Genomic DNA, 13,159 nt, shown 5'->3' on the forward strand with positions numbered 1-13,159 from the left:
AAGGGGGCCACACCTCCTTACACCACTCAGGAGCTACAGGCTGACAGGCACCACCTGCTGGGCAGGTAAGGAAATGCACAGCATCTTGTGGCCTCACAGGGTGTGTCAATCTAAGACACACCCTCAAGGAGACCTGATACTGGATATTGCCCCCTTCTGAGATCTGAGCCCGTTTTGGTCTGGGAATACCTGATTGGGGTAACCAAGGAAATCAGATGGCTAGACAACAGAAAACTACAACCTACACTAAGAAAAACGAAGTTATGGCCCAGTCAAAGGAACAAAATTACACTTCAACTGAGATACAGAAATTAAAACAACTAAGGTTTAATCAACTCAAAAAGTTTAGGGAAGATGTGGCAAAAGAGATGAAGTGTATAATAAAACACTGGGTGAATATAAGGTAGAAATCAAAAGTTCGAAAAAACAACTGGCAAAATCTATGGAAATGAAAGGCACAACACAAAAGATGAAAGACACAATGGAGACATACAACAGCAGATCTCAAGAGGCATAAGAAAACACTCAGGAACTGGAGAACAAGACACCTGAAGTCCTACACACAAAATAGCAGATAGAGAAAAGAACGAAAAAATATGAGCAATGTCTCAGGGAACTGAATGATGACATTAAATGCATGAATATACATGTCATGGGTGTCCCAGAAATAGAGAAGAGAAAGGGGGCAGAAGTAATAACAGGAAACAATCAACAAAAATTTCCCATCTCTTATGAAAGACATAAAATTACAGATCCAAGAGGCACTGCATACCCCAAACAAAACAGATCTGAATAGGCCTATGCCAAGACACTTAATAATCAGATTATCAAACATCAAAGACAAAGAGAGAATCCTGAAAGCAGCAAGAGAAAAGTGATCCATCACATACAGAGGAAGCTTGATAAGACTATGTGCGGATTTCTCAGTAGAAACCATGGAGGCAAGAAGGAAGTGGTGTGATATATTTAAGATACTGAAAGAGAGAAACCACCAACCAAGAATCCTATATCCTGCAAAACTGTCCTTCAAATATGAGGGAGAGTTTAAAATATTTCCTGACAAACAGACAATGACAGAGTTTGTGAACAAGATACCTGCACTACAGGAAACACTAAAGGGAGCACTACAGACAGATAGGAAAAGAAAGAAGTGAGAGATCTGGAACACAATCTTGGGTGATGGTAGCACAGCAATGTAAGTACACCAAACAAAGATGACTGTGAATATGGTTGAAAGAGGAAGGTTAGGAGCATGTGGGAAACCAGAAGGAAAGAGGAACAATAAAAGACTGGGACTATATATATACTCAGTAAAACCTAGAGTACTCAACAATTATGATAAAATGTACAAATATGTTTTTACATAAGGGAGAACAAATGAATGTCAATCTTGCAAGCTGTTAAAAAATTGATTGTATTGAAAATACAATCAATGCAAACTAGAGACTATAATTAACAGAAACATTGTATTATGCTTCCTTTAATGTAACAAAGGCAATACACCAAAACTAAATGCATATAAGAGGGGGACATAAGGGAGGGGTATGGGACTCTTGGCTTTGGTGATGTTGTCTGACTCTACTCTAGTTTAATGCTCTTTCCTTTTGTTGCTTCCTAGCTGTCATGTTTTGTTGTGTTTTTTTTTTTCACTTTCTTTTTTCTTTTGTCTCTCTACCTTCTTTGACTCTTCCTCCTTCTTTGTGGAAGAAATGGAGATGTCCTTATATAGATAGTGGTGAGAGTGGTAAATACATAAATATGTGTCTATACAGGGAACCATCGATTGTTTACTTAGTATGGAATGTATTAGGTGTGAACAAAACCGTCTTTAAAAAATCGGGTTGAAGAAACTTTGCGGACACTATATTGAATGAAATAAGTCAGACACATAAGGACAAATATTGCAGGGTTTCACTGATATGAACTAATTACAATATGTAAACTCATAGACATGAAACATAAGTCACCAGGATATAGAACGAGGCTAAAGAATGGGGAGCAGTTGCTTATTATGAGCAGAATGTTCAACTAGGTTGAACTTAAGTGTTTGAAAATGGACAGAAGGGAAGGTAGCACTTTGTAAGAATAACTAACAGTGCTGAATGGTTTGTAAATGTGGTAGAAAGGGGAAGCTCAGAGTCATGTATGTCACCAGAAGGAAAGTTCGAGGTTAAAAGATGGGAATGTATACAACAGTGAATCCTGTGGTGGGCAATGTCCGTGATTAAGTGTACAAATATTAGAAATCTTTTTCATGAACTAGAACAAATATATGACACTATAACTAGAAGTTAATAATAGATGGGCATATAGGGAGAAAAGTATACCTAGAAGTTAATAATAGACAGGCATATAGGGAGAAAAGTATACCTATTGAAAGCTATATACTACAGGTAGTAGTATTTTAACATTCTTTCATCAACAGTAACAAATGTACTATACCATACTATGAGCCAATAATGGAGGGGGGGTGGTTAGGGACATGGGAGGATTTAAGTTTCCTTTTTCTTTTTCTTTTTTTTTTTTTTGTCTTCATTTCTTTTCTGAAGTAATGAAAGTGTTCTAAAAATTAAAAAAAAATTAATTGTGGTGATGGATGCACAGCTGTATGATCATACCATGGGCAACTGATTGTACGCTTTGGATCTTTGGATAATTGTATGGAATGTGAACAATCTCAATTAAAAAAAATAAAAAATAAAAATAAAAATAAATATACTAGTGACAAACAATAGGATATTCGAAGAGGCAGAGAAAGCATAAGTGAACTTGAGGCGAGAGTAATTAAATGCAAGCACACAAAAGAACAGATGGGGAAAAATAAAAAAAAATTTGAAATAGATCTCAGAGAAATGATGTACAATATAAAGCAAACAAATATAAGAATCATTGGTGTCCAGAAGGAGAAGAGAAGGGTACAGGGCTTGGAAGAGTGTTTCAAGACATAATTGAGGAAAACTTCCCAAAACTTCAAAATGAAATAAATATGCAAATCAAAGATGCCCAGTGAAGTGTAAATGGAATAAATACAAATAAACTTACACTGAGACATATACTGAATAGACTGTCAAATGCTGAAGAGAAGGAAAAACTTCTGAAGGCTGGAAGAGAGAAGCAATTCACCACATACAAGGGAAACAACATAAGATTAAGTACTGACTACTCAGTGGGCACTATGGAGGCAAGAAAGAAGTGGTAAGACATAGTTAAGATTCTGAAAGAGAAAAACTGCCAGCCAATAATTCTTTATCCAGCAAAGCTCTCCTTCAAATTTGACAGAGAGTTTTAAATTTTCACAAACAAATGCTGAGAGAATTCCTTAACAAGAGAACTGTCCTGCAAAAAATACTAAAGGGAGCTCTACCAGCTGAGAAAAAAAGAAAGGGGAGAGAGGTCTGGAGAATTGCACAGAACTGGAGAGTTATTAGTAAGGGTAACTTAAAGGGAAAAAAGAGAGAGGGGAAGAAAAAAATAGATCTAACAACAAAAAAACTGAAGGATAAGATGTCTGGTTCAAGAATTCCCTTCACAGTAATAACTTTAAATGTGAATGGATTAAACTGTCCAATTAAAAGATACAGACTGGTAGAATGGATTTTAAAATATGACCCATTGAAATGCTGTTTACAAGAGACTCATGTTAGACCCTGCAACACAAAGAGTCTGAAAGTGAAAGGATGGAAAAAATATTCTAAGCAAACTACAAACAGAAGAAAGCTGGGGTAGCTATACTAATACTGGACAAAATAGACTTTAAATGCAAAGATGTCATGAGAGACAAAGAAGGACATTATATATTAATAAAAGGATTAATTCGCCAAGAAGAAATAACAATTATAAATGTTTATGCACCCAGTCAAGGAGCTCCAAAATACATGAGACAAACACTGGCTAAACTGAAAGGAGCAACAGACACATCTACAATAATAGTGGGAGACTTCAACACATCACTTTCTTCTATAAATAGAACTAGACAGAGGACCAATAAGGAGACTGAGAACCTAAACAACATGATAAATGAATTAGACTTAACAGACATACATAGATCGTTACATCCCAAAGTACCAGGGTATACATTCTCCTCTAGTGCCCATGGAACATTTTCCAGGATAGATCATATGCTGGGGCACAAAACAAGTCTTTATAAATTTAAAAAGATTGAAATTATTCAAAGTACATTCTCTAACCACAATGGAATGCAATTAGAAGTCAACAACCAGATCTTTCAAAAATATATTGAGGTTAACAATCCACTCCTGAACAACCAGTGGATCAAAGAAGAAATTGCAAGAGAAATTGGTAAATACCTAGGGATGAATGAAAATGAAAACACAACATATCAAAACCTGTGGGATGCAGTGAAGGCAGTGTTGAGAGGGAAATTTATAGCTCTAAATGCATATGTCAAAAAACAAGAAAGAGCTAAAACTAAAGACCAAACTGAACAACTGAAGAGGCTAGAGAATGATAAGCAAACTAACCCTAAAGCAAGTAGACAAAAAGAAATAATATAGGTTAAAGCAGAAATAAATGAGGTGGAGAACAAAAAAAAATAGAGAGAATAAATAAAACCAAAAATTGGTTTTTTGAGATCAACAAGATTGACAGACCCTTAGCTATAAATGAGAAGGGGATAATTACTACAGATCCCGAAGAAATTTTTAAAAAATCAGAAGAAGGTACTATGAACAACTGTATGCCAACAAGCTAGACAATTTAGAGGAAATGGACAATTTCTTGGAAACACATGAACAACCTAGATTGACCCAAGAAGAAACAGAAGATCTCAACAAACCAGTCACAAGCAAAGAGATCCAATCAGTCATCAAAAACATACCTACAAATAAAAGCCAAGGGCCAGATGGCTTCACAGGGGAATTTTACCAAATTTCCCAAAAAAGAATTGACACCATACCTGCTCAAACTCTACAAAAAAATTGAAGAAAAAGGAACACTACCTAACTCATTTTATGAAGCTAATATCATTCTAATACCAAAACCAGATAAAGACACTACAAAAAAGGAAAACTATAGGCCAATCTCCCTAATGAATATAGATGTAAAAATCCTAAACAAAATACTTGCAAATCAAGTCCAAAAGCACATAGGCACATTAAAAGAATTATATACCACAACCAAGTGGGGTTTGTTCCTGGCATGCAAGGGTGGTTCAATACAAGAAAATCAATTAATGTAATTCAACCCATTAACAAATAAAAAGGGAAAAATCAAATGATCATCTTGATAGACTCTGAAAAAGCATTTGACCAAATTCAACATCCCTTTTTGATAAAAACACTTCAAAAGGTAGGAATTGAAGGACCCTTCCTCAATATGATAAAGGGCATATATGAAAAACCCACAGCCAGCACAGTACTCAATGGTGAGAGGGTGAAAGCCTTCCCCCTAAGATTGGGAATGAGACAAGGATGTCCACTGTCACTTCTATCACTCAACATTGTGCTAGAAGTGCTAGCCAGAGCAATTCACCAAAACAAAGATATGAAAGGTATCCAAATTGGAAAGGAAGAAGTAAAACTCATTCTATGCAGATGATATGATCTTATATTTGAAAAATCCTGAGAATTTGACCACAAAGCTACTTGAGCTAATAAACTCAGCACAGTGACAGCACATAAGATTAACGCACATAAGTCAGTAATGTTCCTATATACTAGTAATGACCTAACTGAAGAGGCACTCAGAAAAAAAAAAAAATTCCATTCACATTAGCAACTAAAAAAATCAAGTACTTAGGAATAAACTTAACCAAGGACATAAAACACCTCTACACATAAAATTACAAAATTTTACTGAAGGAAATAAAAAAAGGGGCCTAAATAGGTAGACAAATATTCCATGCTCATGGATAGGAAGATCGAACATTGTTAAGATGTCAATTCCACCCAAACTGATCTACAGATTCAACGCAATTCCAATCAAAATTCCAACAACCAACTTTGAGTCTTGAAAAAGCTAGTTATCAAATTTATTTGGAAGGGAAATGGGCCTCAAATTGCCAAAAATATCCTAAAAAAGAACAAAGTGGTAGGATTTACATTCCAGACTTTGAAGCCTACTATAAAGCTACGGTGGTCAAAACAGCATGGTACTGGCATAAAGATAAGACATATTGATCAATGGAAACAAATTGAGAGTTTTGGAAACAGACACCCAGATATACGGTCGAGTGATTTTTGATAAGTCCTCCAAGTCTACGGAATTGGGACAGAACAGTGTCTTTAACAAATGGGGCTGAGAGAACTGGATAGCCATAACAAAAAGAATGAAAGAGGACCCCCTACCTCACACCCTAAACAAAAATTAATTCTAAGTGGGTCAAAGACCTCAAGATATGAGACAGTACCATAAAATTGCTAGAAGATAATGTGGGGAAACATCTTCAAGACCTAGTATTAGGAGGTCGCTTCTTAGACCTTACACCCAAAACACAAGCGACAAAAAAAAATAGATAAATGGGAACTCCTCAAAATCAAAAGCTTCCGTATCTCAAAGGAATTTGTCAAAAAAGGTGAAGAGGAAGCCAACACAATGGGAGAAAATATTTGGAAACTATGTGTGCTGGTTTGGATGTATTATATCCCCCAAAATACCAGTCTTGTGTGGGCAGGAAACATATTGGTGTTGACTGGGTTGGAGACTTTTGATTGGATGTTTCTGTGGAGATGCAATCACTCAACTGTGGGTGAGATCTTTCATTGGATAATTTCCATGGAGGTGTGGCCCCGCCCATTCAGCATGGGCCTTGATCATTTTATCAGAGCACTATATAAGCTCAGACAGAAGGAGCGAGCTTACTGCAGCCAAGCGAAGAATGCACAGGAGTGGAGAGAGGAGCTGCAGATGAGAGACAGTTTGAAGACGGCCGTTGAAAGCAGACTTTTGCTCTGGAGAAGCTGAGAGGAAAAATGCCCCAAGAGCAACTAAGAGTGACATTTTTGAGGAACTATAGCCTAGAGAGGAATGTCCTGGGAGAAAGTCATTTTGAAACCAGAACTCTGGAGCAGACGCCAGTCACATGCCTTCCCAGCTAACAGAGGTTTTCCTGGAAACTACTGGCCATCCTCCAGTGAAGGCACCCGATTGTTGATGACTTACCTTGGACACTTTATGGCCTTAAGACTGTAACTTTGTAACCAAATAAACCCCCTTTATAAAAGATGATCCATTTCTGGTGTTTTGCAATCTGGCAGCATTAGCAAACCGGAACACCCTGTATCTGATAAGAGACTGATATCTTGCATATATAAAGAAATCCTACAACTCAACAACAATAGTACAAACAGCCCAATTATAAAATGGGCAAAAGATATGAAAAGGCATTTCTCCGAAGAGGAAATATTAATGGCTAAAAAATGCATAAAAAATATGTTCTTCCTCACTAGCTATTAGGGACATGCAAATCAAGACCACAATGAGATATCATCTTACACCAATAAGAATGGCTGCCATCAAACAAACAGGAAACTACAAATGCTGGAGAGGATGTGGAGAAGTTGGAACTCTCATTCATTGCTTGTGGGACTGTATAATGGTTCAGCCACTCTGGAAGACAGTTTGGCGATTTCTCAGAAAACTATTGAATAACCTTATGATCTGGCAATTCCACTTCTCAGTATATACCCAGAAGATCTGAAAGCAGTGACACAAACAGACATCTGTAGACTGATATTCATAGCAACATTGTTCACAATTGCCAGAAGATGGAAACAATCCAAGTGTCCTTCAACAGATGAGTGGATAAACAAAATGTGGTATATACATACGATGGAATACCATGCAGCAGTAAGAAGGAACAAGGTCCTGAAACACATGGTAACATGAATGAAACTTGAAAATATAATGCTGAGTATATAAGTCAGAGACAAAAGGAGAGATATTGTATGTTACCACTTCTGTTAAGTATCTGAACAATGTAAAATCAATGTCTCATAATATAGAATATTGGGGACTCAGTGAAGGGGAATGATAATCTAATATGTTCAGATATGGTAATGAGGGTGAATTCAAAGGTATGGTAATGGGTAGGGGTGACAATTGTTTGTTAATGGGATTATAAGTGTCAGAGCTGTACTGAAGACAAATAGGATTGAAAGGATTTGTTTAAAGGCATGTTTCCTACAGATCACCACCACAAATATAGATAGGTACTTGCATGATATACTTCTAAGGTATGACACTAGCATAGAAGAATAAACTTAGTGAGTGAAAATCCACATAATGCATATAGGGACTATAATTAATAGGAAAACCATAGTAGTATTATACAAATACTAGGGACAAATAATTAAGGGCTGACAAGAGCTATGAAGTGTTTTGGTTTATTAGAATTGTTTAAAATGGCAAGTGATGAGAATTGTACAACTAAGCGATGGTAATGTCAGATATGGATGGATTATTGTGGACATAACATATGCTCTGTGAATTTAGGAACACCCTAGTTTATAAGTCAAGCCCTCAATATTGAGGCTTGCTCGGGTAAAACTTACGGTTGTAAAGGGGAGGCCAAGCCCACCTATAATTATGCCTAGAAGTCAACTCCAGAGAACCTCTTTGGTTGCTCAAATGTAGACTTTCTCTCTCTAAGCCTAACTCTGCAAATAAATTCATCACCCTCCCCGCCATGTGGAACAGGACCCCCAAGATGAATGAGCCTTCCTGGCGACATGGGACACGGATCCCGGGAATGAGCCTGACCCTGGCATTGAGAGATTCAGAATGCCTTTTTGACCAGAAAGGGGTTAAAGAAAGGCAACAAAATAAGGTTTTAGTGGGCTAAGAGAATTCAAATAGAGTCAAGAGGCTATCCTGGAGGTTACTCCTATGCAAGCTTTACCTAGATAAGCCAAATAACCACAGTATGATAAGCTCAAGTCAATAGTAGTCCCCAAAACCTTAAAGAACACTTGGATCCCTATCTGAGATAAAGTTTCACTCACTAAATTTATTCTTCAGAAACTTAAATCCTTCAGAGTGCTCCTATGCCAGCTAAGTCCCAAAACCCAGAGGCAATAGCCTCTTCAAGAATATCAACTAGCTGTGTCCCCTTTGCTCAGAAAGTTGACACCCCTTTTCAACATGAACAGGTTAGGGTGGTCACTGCCTAGACATCCCTGAGGATCGGGAAAGTAAATAAACTAGAGGAAGGGGTAGCAACAGACAAGATAGAATTTAACAAAGGATTATGAATACTGAATCTTTATATAATTTTCTTTTTCTTAGATGCTAGGGTATTAGAACAGCTAGAAAGAAAGAACTGAAATGGTGGAACTGTAACACATAGCATTCTTTGAAATTTATTTTATAGCTACTTGTTAAATTATAATTTGAAAGCTATACTTTTTGTATATATGTTATATTTCACAATAAGGAAACAACTGAAACTATGGTACTACAACTCATAATAACTGAAAATTTCCTATATATCTGCTTGGTAAATCATACTTTGAAAGATATTACCTTTTTGTATATATATTTCATAATAAGGAAATAACTGAAATTGTGGAACTGTAACCTATAATATTCTTTGAAATTTGCTCTCTAACTACTTGTTAAATTGTACTTGGAAAGTTGTCACTTTTATGTATATATGTTATATTCTACAATAAAAATATGACAAAAACAAATTTCTAAAAATAAAAAAGACACTATAGTATTAAACGCTTTTTCATTTCATAAATAACAGTTAATTAAAAGAGCAGCATACTATTAAGAATATTCCAAAAGAAAAACCTCACAATCCAAACTACAAATCATCTACAGTGAAATGAGAGACTAGTAACCATCACATCTTTTAAAATACCATACAGGAGAGGAACCTAACTAAGATGGTGACTAGGTGAGACAAAGAAAAAAACACCTCCGTGGAAAACACTAGATAAAAAACCAGAAAGGACCCAGAACACCACTTCCAAAGTAGCACCAGCTGGACAAGTTCTGCTAAAGCCACAGGGAACGTGCTTTTGGCGAAACCAGGAGTCTGCATTCTGAAACGAGCGAGTGAGTAGGCTGAATCCCTCAGCCACACTGCATTGGGGGGAAACGGTGGGCTGGACTTAAAAAAAAATATATATATATAGATAGATAGATAGATAGATAGATAGATAGATAGATAGATAGATAGATAGATAGATAGATAAAAGAAGCCCGGGAACAGCTGCAGATAAGACAGGAGTGCTCTGGACTAACACCTCGGTGTCTGGGGTGAAGGATACCCCTTCCCACACCCACTGCGGATTGTCTCGGGTCCAGGGAAACAAAGCTGAGAGGCACGGCTTGCAGCGGTCTCCCCAGCAGGCGGGGCTGCTCCTGTCGGGGGCGAGCACACGGCATAGAGCCCAGCCGAGAAACCCAGCCTGACAGGGAGTCTTTCCCCCAGCATCACTCACACGACACAATATCGGCTGTGGACAGTGGCCTTGAATACACCCACGGCTGATTGTCCTGGAGCTGGGAGAGTGGAGCTGTGCGGAAAGGGGGAAAGTTAACGTGTCCCATTCAACCGTCTTTGAAGTGGGCTGGGAAGGCCCCTACACAGCCCAGCCGCCCAGGGCTTCCCTGGAGGCCGGCGCTCACTTGTAACGTGGCACGGCCCGCCCCCCCTACCCCCCAACAGAGGTCCTGGAAAAACACAGCAGGGAGGGGGGAACTGCTCGGAAATCCCAGGGAACCTACGCCAATACCAAGGACTTTTGTGTCAGCGGCAGAGAACAGCCTTAAATCTCTGGGAACACCTGGGAGATTTGTTTGTTAAACCTGCCCTTCCTCCCTAACCACTCAGGCACATGCCCCTCATTGGGGGCAGACAGCACCGACAACACACCCAAATTAAGTGCACCAATTGGACCCCAAAAGAATCAGATCCCCACATACCACAAAGTTGGGAGAACTGACTTGAGGGGACTAAGTGACTCACGGACGCCATCTGCAGGTTAGTTAGAGAAAGTGTATGTCACCAAGCTGCAATTCTAACAAATTAAAGACTCACAGATGCCATCTGCTGGTTAGTAAGAGAAAGTGTACGTCACCAAACTCTGAAAAATTGGATCGATATGCCCCTTTTTTTTTTTGATACAACTTGAAAGAACCCTATCAAGCAAAACAAATGCCAAGAGGCCAAAAGCAACAGAAAATCTTAACACATATGATAAAACCAGATGATATGGAGAATCCAGCTCCAAACACACAAATCAAGATTTCTGAAGAAAGTCTATACCTCGCAAAATTAATTAAAGAACTACAATCAAAGAATGAAAACATGGCAAAGGATTTAAAGGACATCAAGAGGACCATGGCCCAGGATATAAGTGCCATAAAGAAGACCCTAGAAGAGCATAAAGAAGACACTGCAAGAGTAAATAAAAAAATAGAAGATCTTATGGAAATAAAAGAAACTGTTGGCCAAATTAAAAAGACTCTGGATATTCACAATACAAGACTAGAGGAAGCTGAACAACATCTCAGTGTCCTAGAAATCCACAGAACAGAAAATGAAAGAACAAAAGAAAGAATGGAGAAAAAAATAGAAAAAATCGCAATGGATCTCAGGGATACGACAGATAAAATAAAACGTCCAAACTTAAGACTCATTGGTGTCCCAGAAGGGGAAGAGAAGGGTAAAAATCTAGAAAGAGTATTCAAAGAAATTGTTGGAGAAAACTTCCCCAACCTTCTACACAATATAAACACACAAAGCATAAATGCCCAGCGAACTCCAAATAGAATAAATCCAAATAAACCCACCCCAAGACATATTCTGATCAGACTCTCAAATACTGAAGAGAAGGAGCAAGTTCTGAAAGCAGCAAGAGAAAAGCAATTCACCACATACAAAGGAAACAATATAAGACTAAATAGTGACTACTCAGTGGCCACTATGGAGGCGAGAAGGCAGTGGCATGACATATTTAAAATTCTGAGAGAAAAAAATTTCCAGCCAAGAATACTTTATCCAGCAAAACTCTCCTTCAAATTTGAGGGAGAGCTTAAATTTTTCACAGACAAACAAATGCTGAGAGACTTTGCCAATAAAAGACCTGCCCTACTTCAGATTCTAAAGGAAGCCCTACCAACAGAGAGACAAAGAGAGGAGAAAGAGATATAGAGAATTTTGACAGACATATATAGTACCTTACATCCCAAATCACCAGGACACTCATTTTTCTCTAGTGATCACAGATCTTTCTCCAGAAGGGACCATAAACTGGGACATAAAACAAGCCTCAAGAAATTAAAAAAAAAAAAAAAATTGAATATACTCAAAGGACATTCTCCAAACACAATGGAATACAAATAGAAGTCAATAATTTTTGAACTATAACTCCTCTATTTACTTCCTACATGATAAAAAATACACAAACTCTAAGGACAAATCTGTGGTTTTGAACTCAATGTAAAATATGTAATTTTAGACAACTATATAAAGGTGGGGGAATGAAGGAGTATAAGAACATAGTTTATGTGTCCTATTGAAGTGAAGGTGGTATCAAAGAAAAACAAGATTGATAGGGATTTAAGAGGTTAATTTTAAGCCCCACAGTAAACACAAAGAAATTATCAGAGAATATAACCATAGAGATGAAAAGTAGAGTTTGGGTTAAGAGAAATGGGGGAAGGGGCAAAGGGGAGTTAAGAAAGGAGTGTAGGGTTGCTGTTTGAGGTGAAGGGAAATTTCTAGTAATGGATGGTGGGAAAGAGCATAACATCATTCTAAATGTGATTAATCCCACTAATGGAAGTCTATGGAGGGGGTGGAATGGGAAGATTTAGGCTGTATATATGTTTCCACAATTGTAAAAAGAAAAAAAAAAAAAAGACAGTCTAACTAGATGACAATTGAATGCTAAGGATGAACTTGGATGGGATTGGAGGGTGGAGGACAGGTGGCTCGAAGGGACACAGTTGAGAAATAAGGAAAAGGAAATACAGAATGTAAGCACTGTATCATTGTTGAATCTCTTATACTTAGCTGTGCTTAATGGAATTACATAAAAGAATGTTCTTATTCATGGGAAGTACATACGTGAATTATAGTGTATGTTCAAGGATGTGTGCAGCTAACTCTCATATGTTCAGAAGACAGAGAAATATATGATGGATGATAGAGAGGGAAAGAAATAGTGATGTGACAGCATGTTAA

At 37.6% G+C, this 13,159-nt stretch overlaps 1 protein-coding gene across 1 annotated transcript in view; it reads right to left on the reverse strand.

Annotated features, from left to right (window-relative positions):
• Window positions 1-13,159, reverse strand: part of CCT6B (chaperonin containing TCP1 subunit 6B) — a 62,830-nt gene that overhangs the window by 13,994 nt on the left and 35,677 nt on the right. The gene's annotated exons all lie outside the window — the stretch shown is intronic.

The sequence above is a fragment of the Choloepus didactylus genome, chromosome 18 (genome assembly GCF_015220235.1).
Source record: "Choloepus didactylus isolate mChoDid1 chromosome 18, mChoDid1.pri, whole genome shotgun sequence".
NCBI lineage: Eukaryota > Metazoa > Chordata > Mammalia > Pilosa > Megalonychidae > Choloepus > Choloepus didactylus.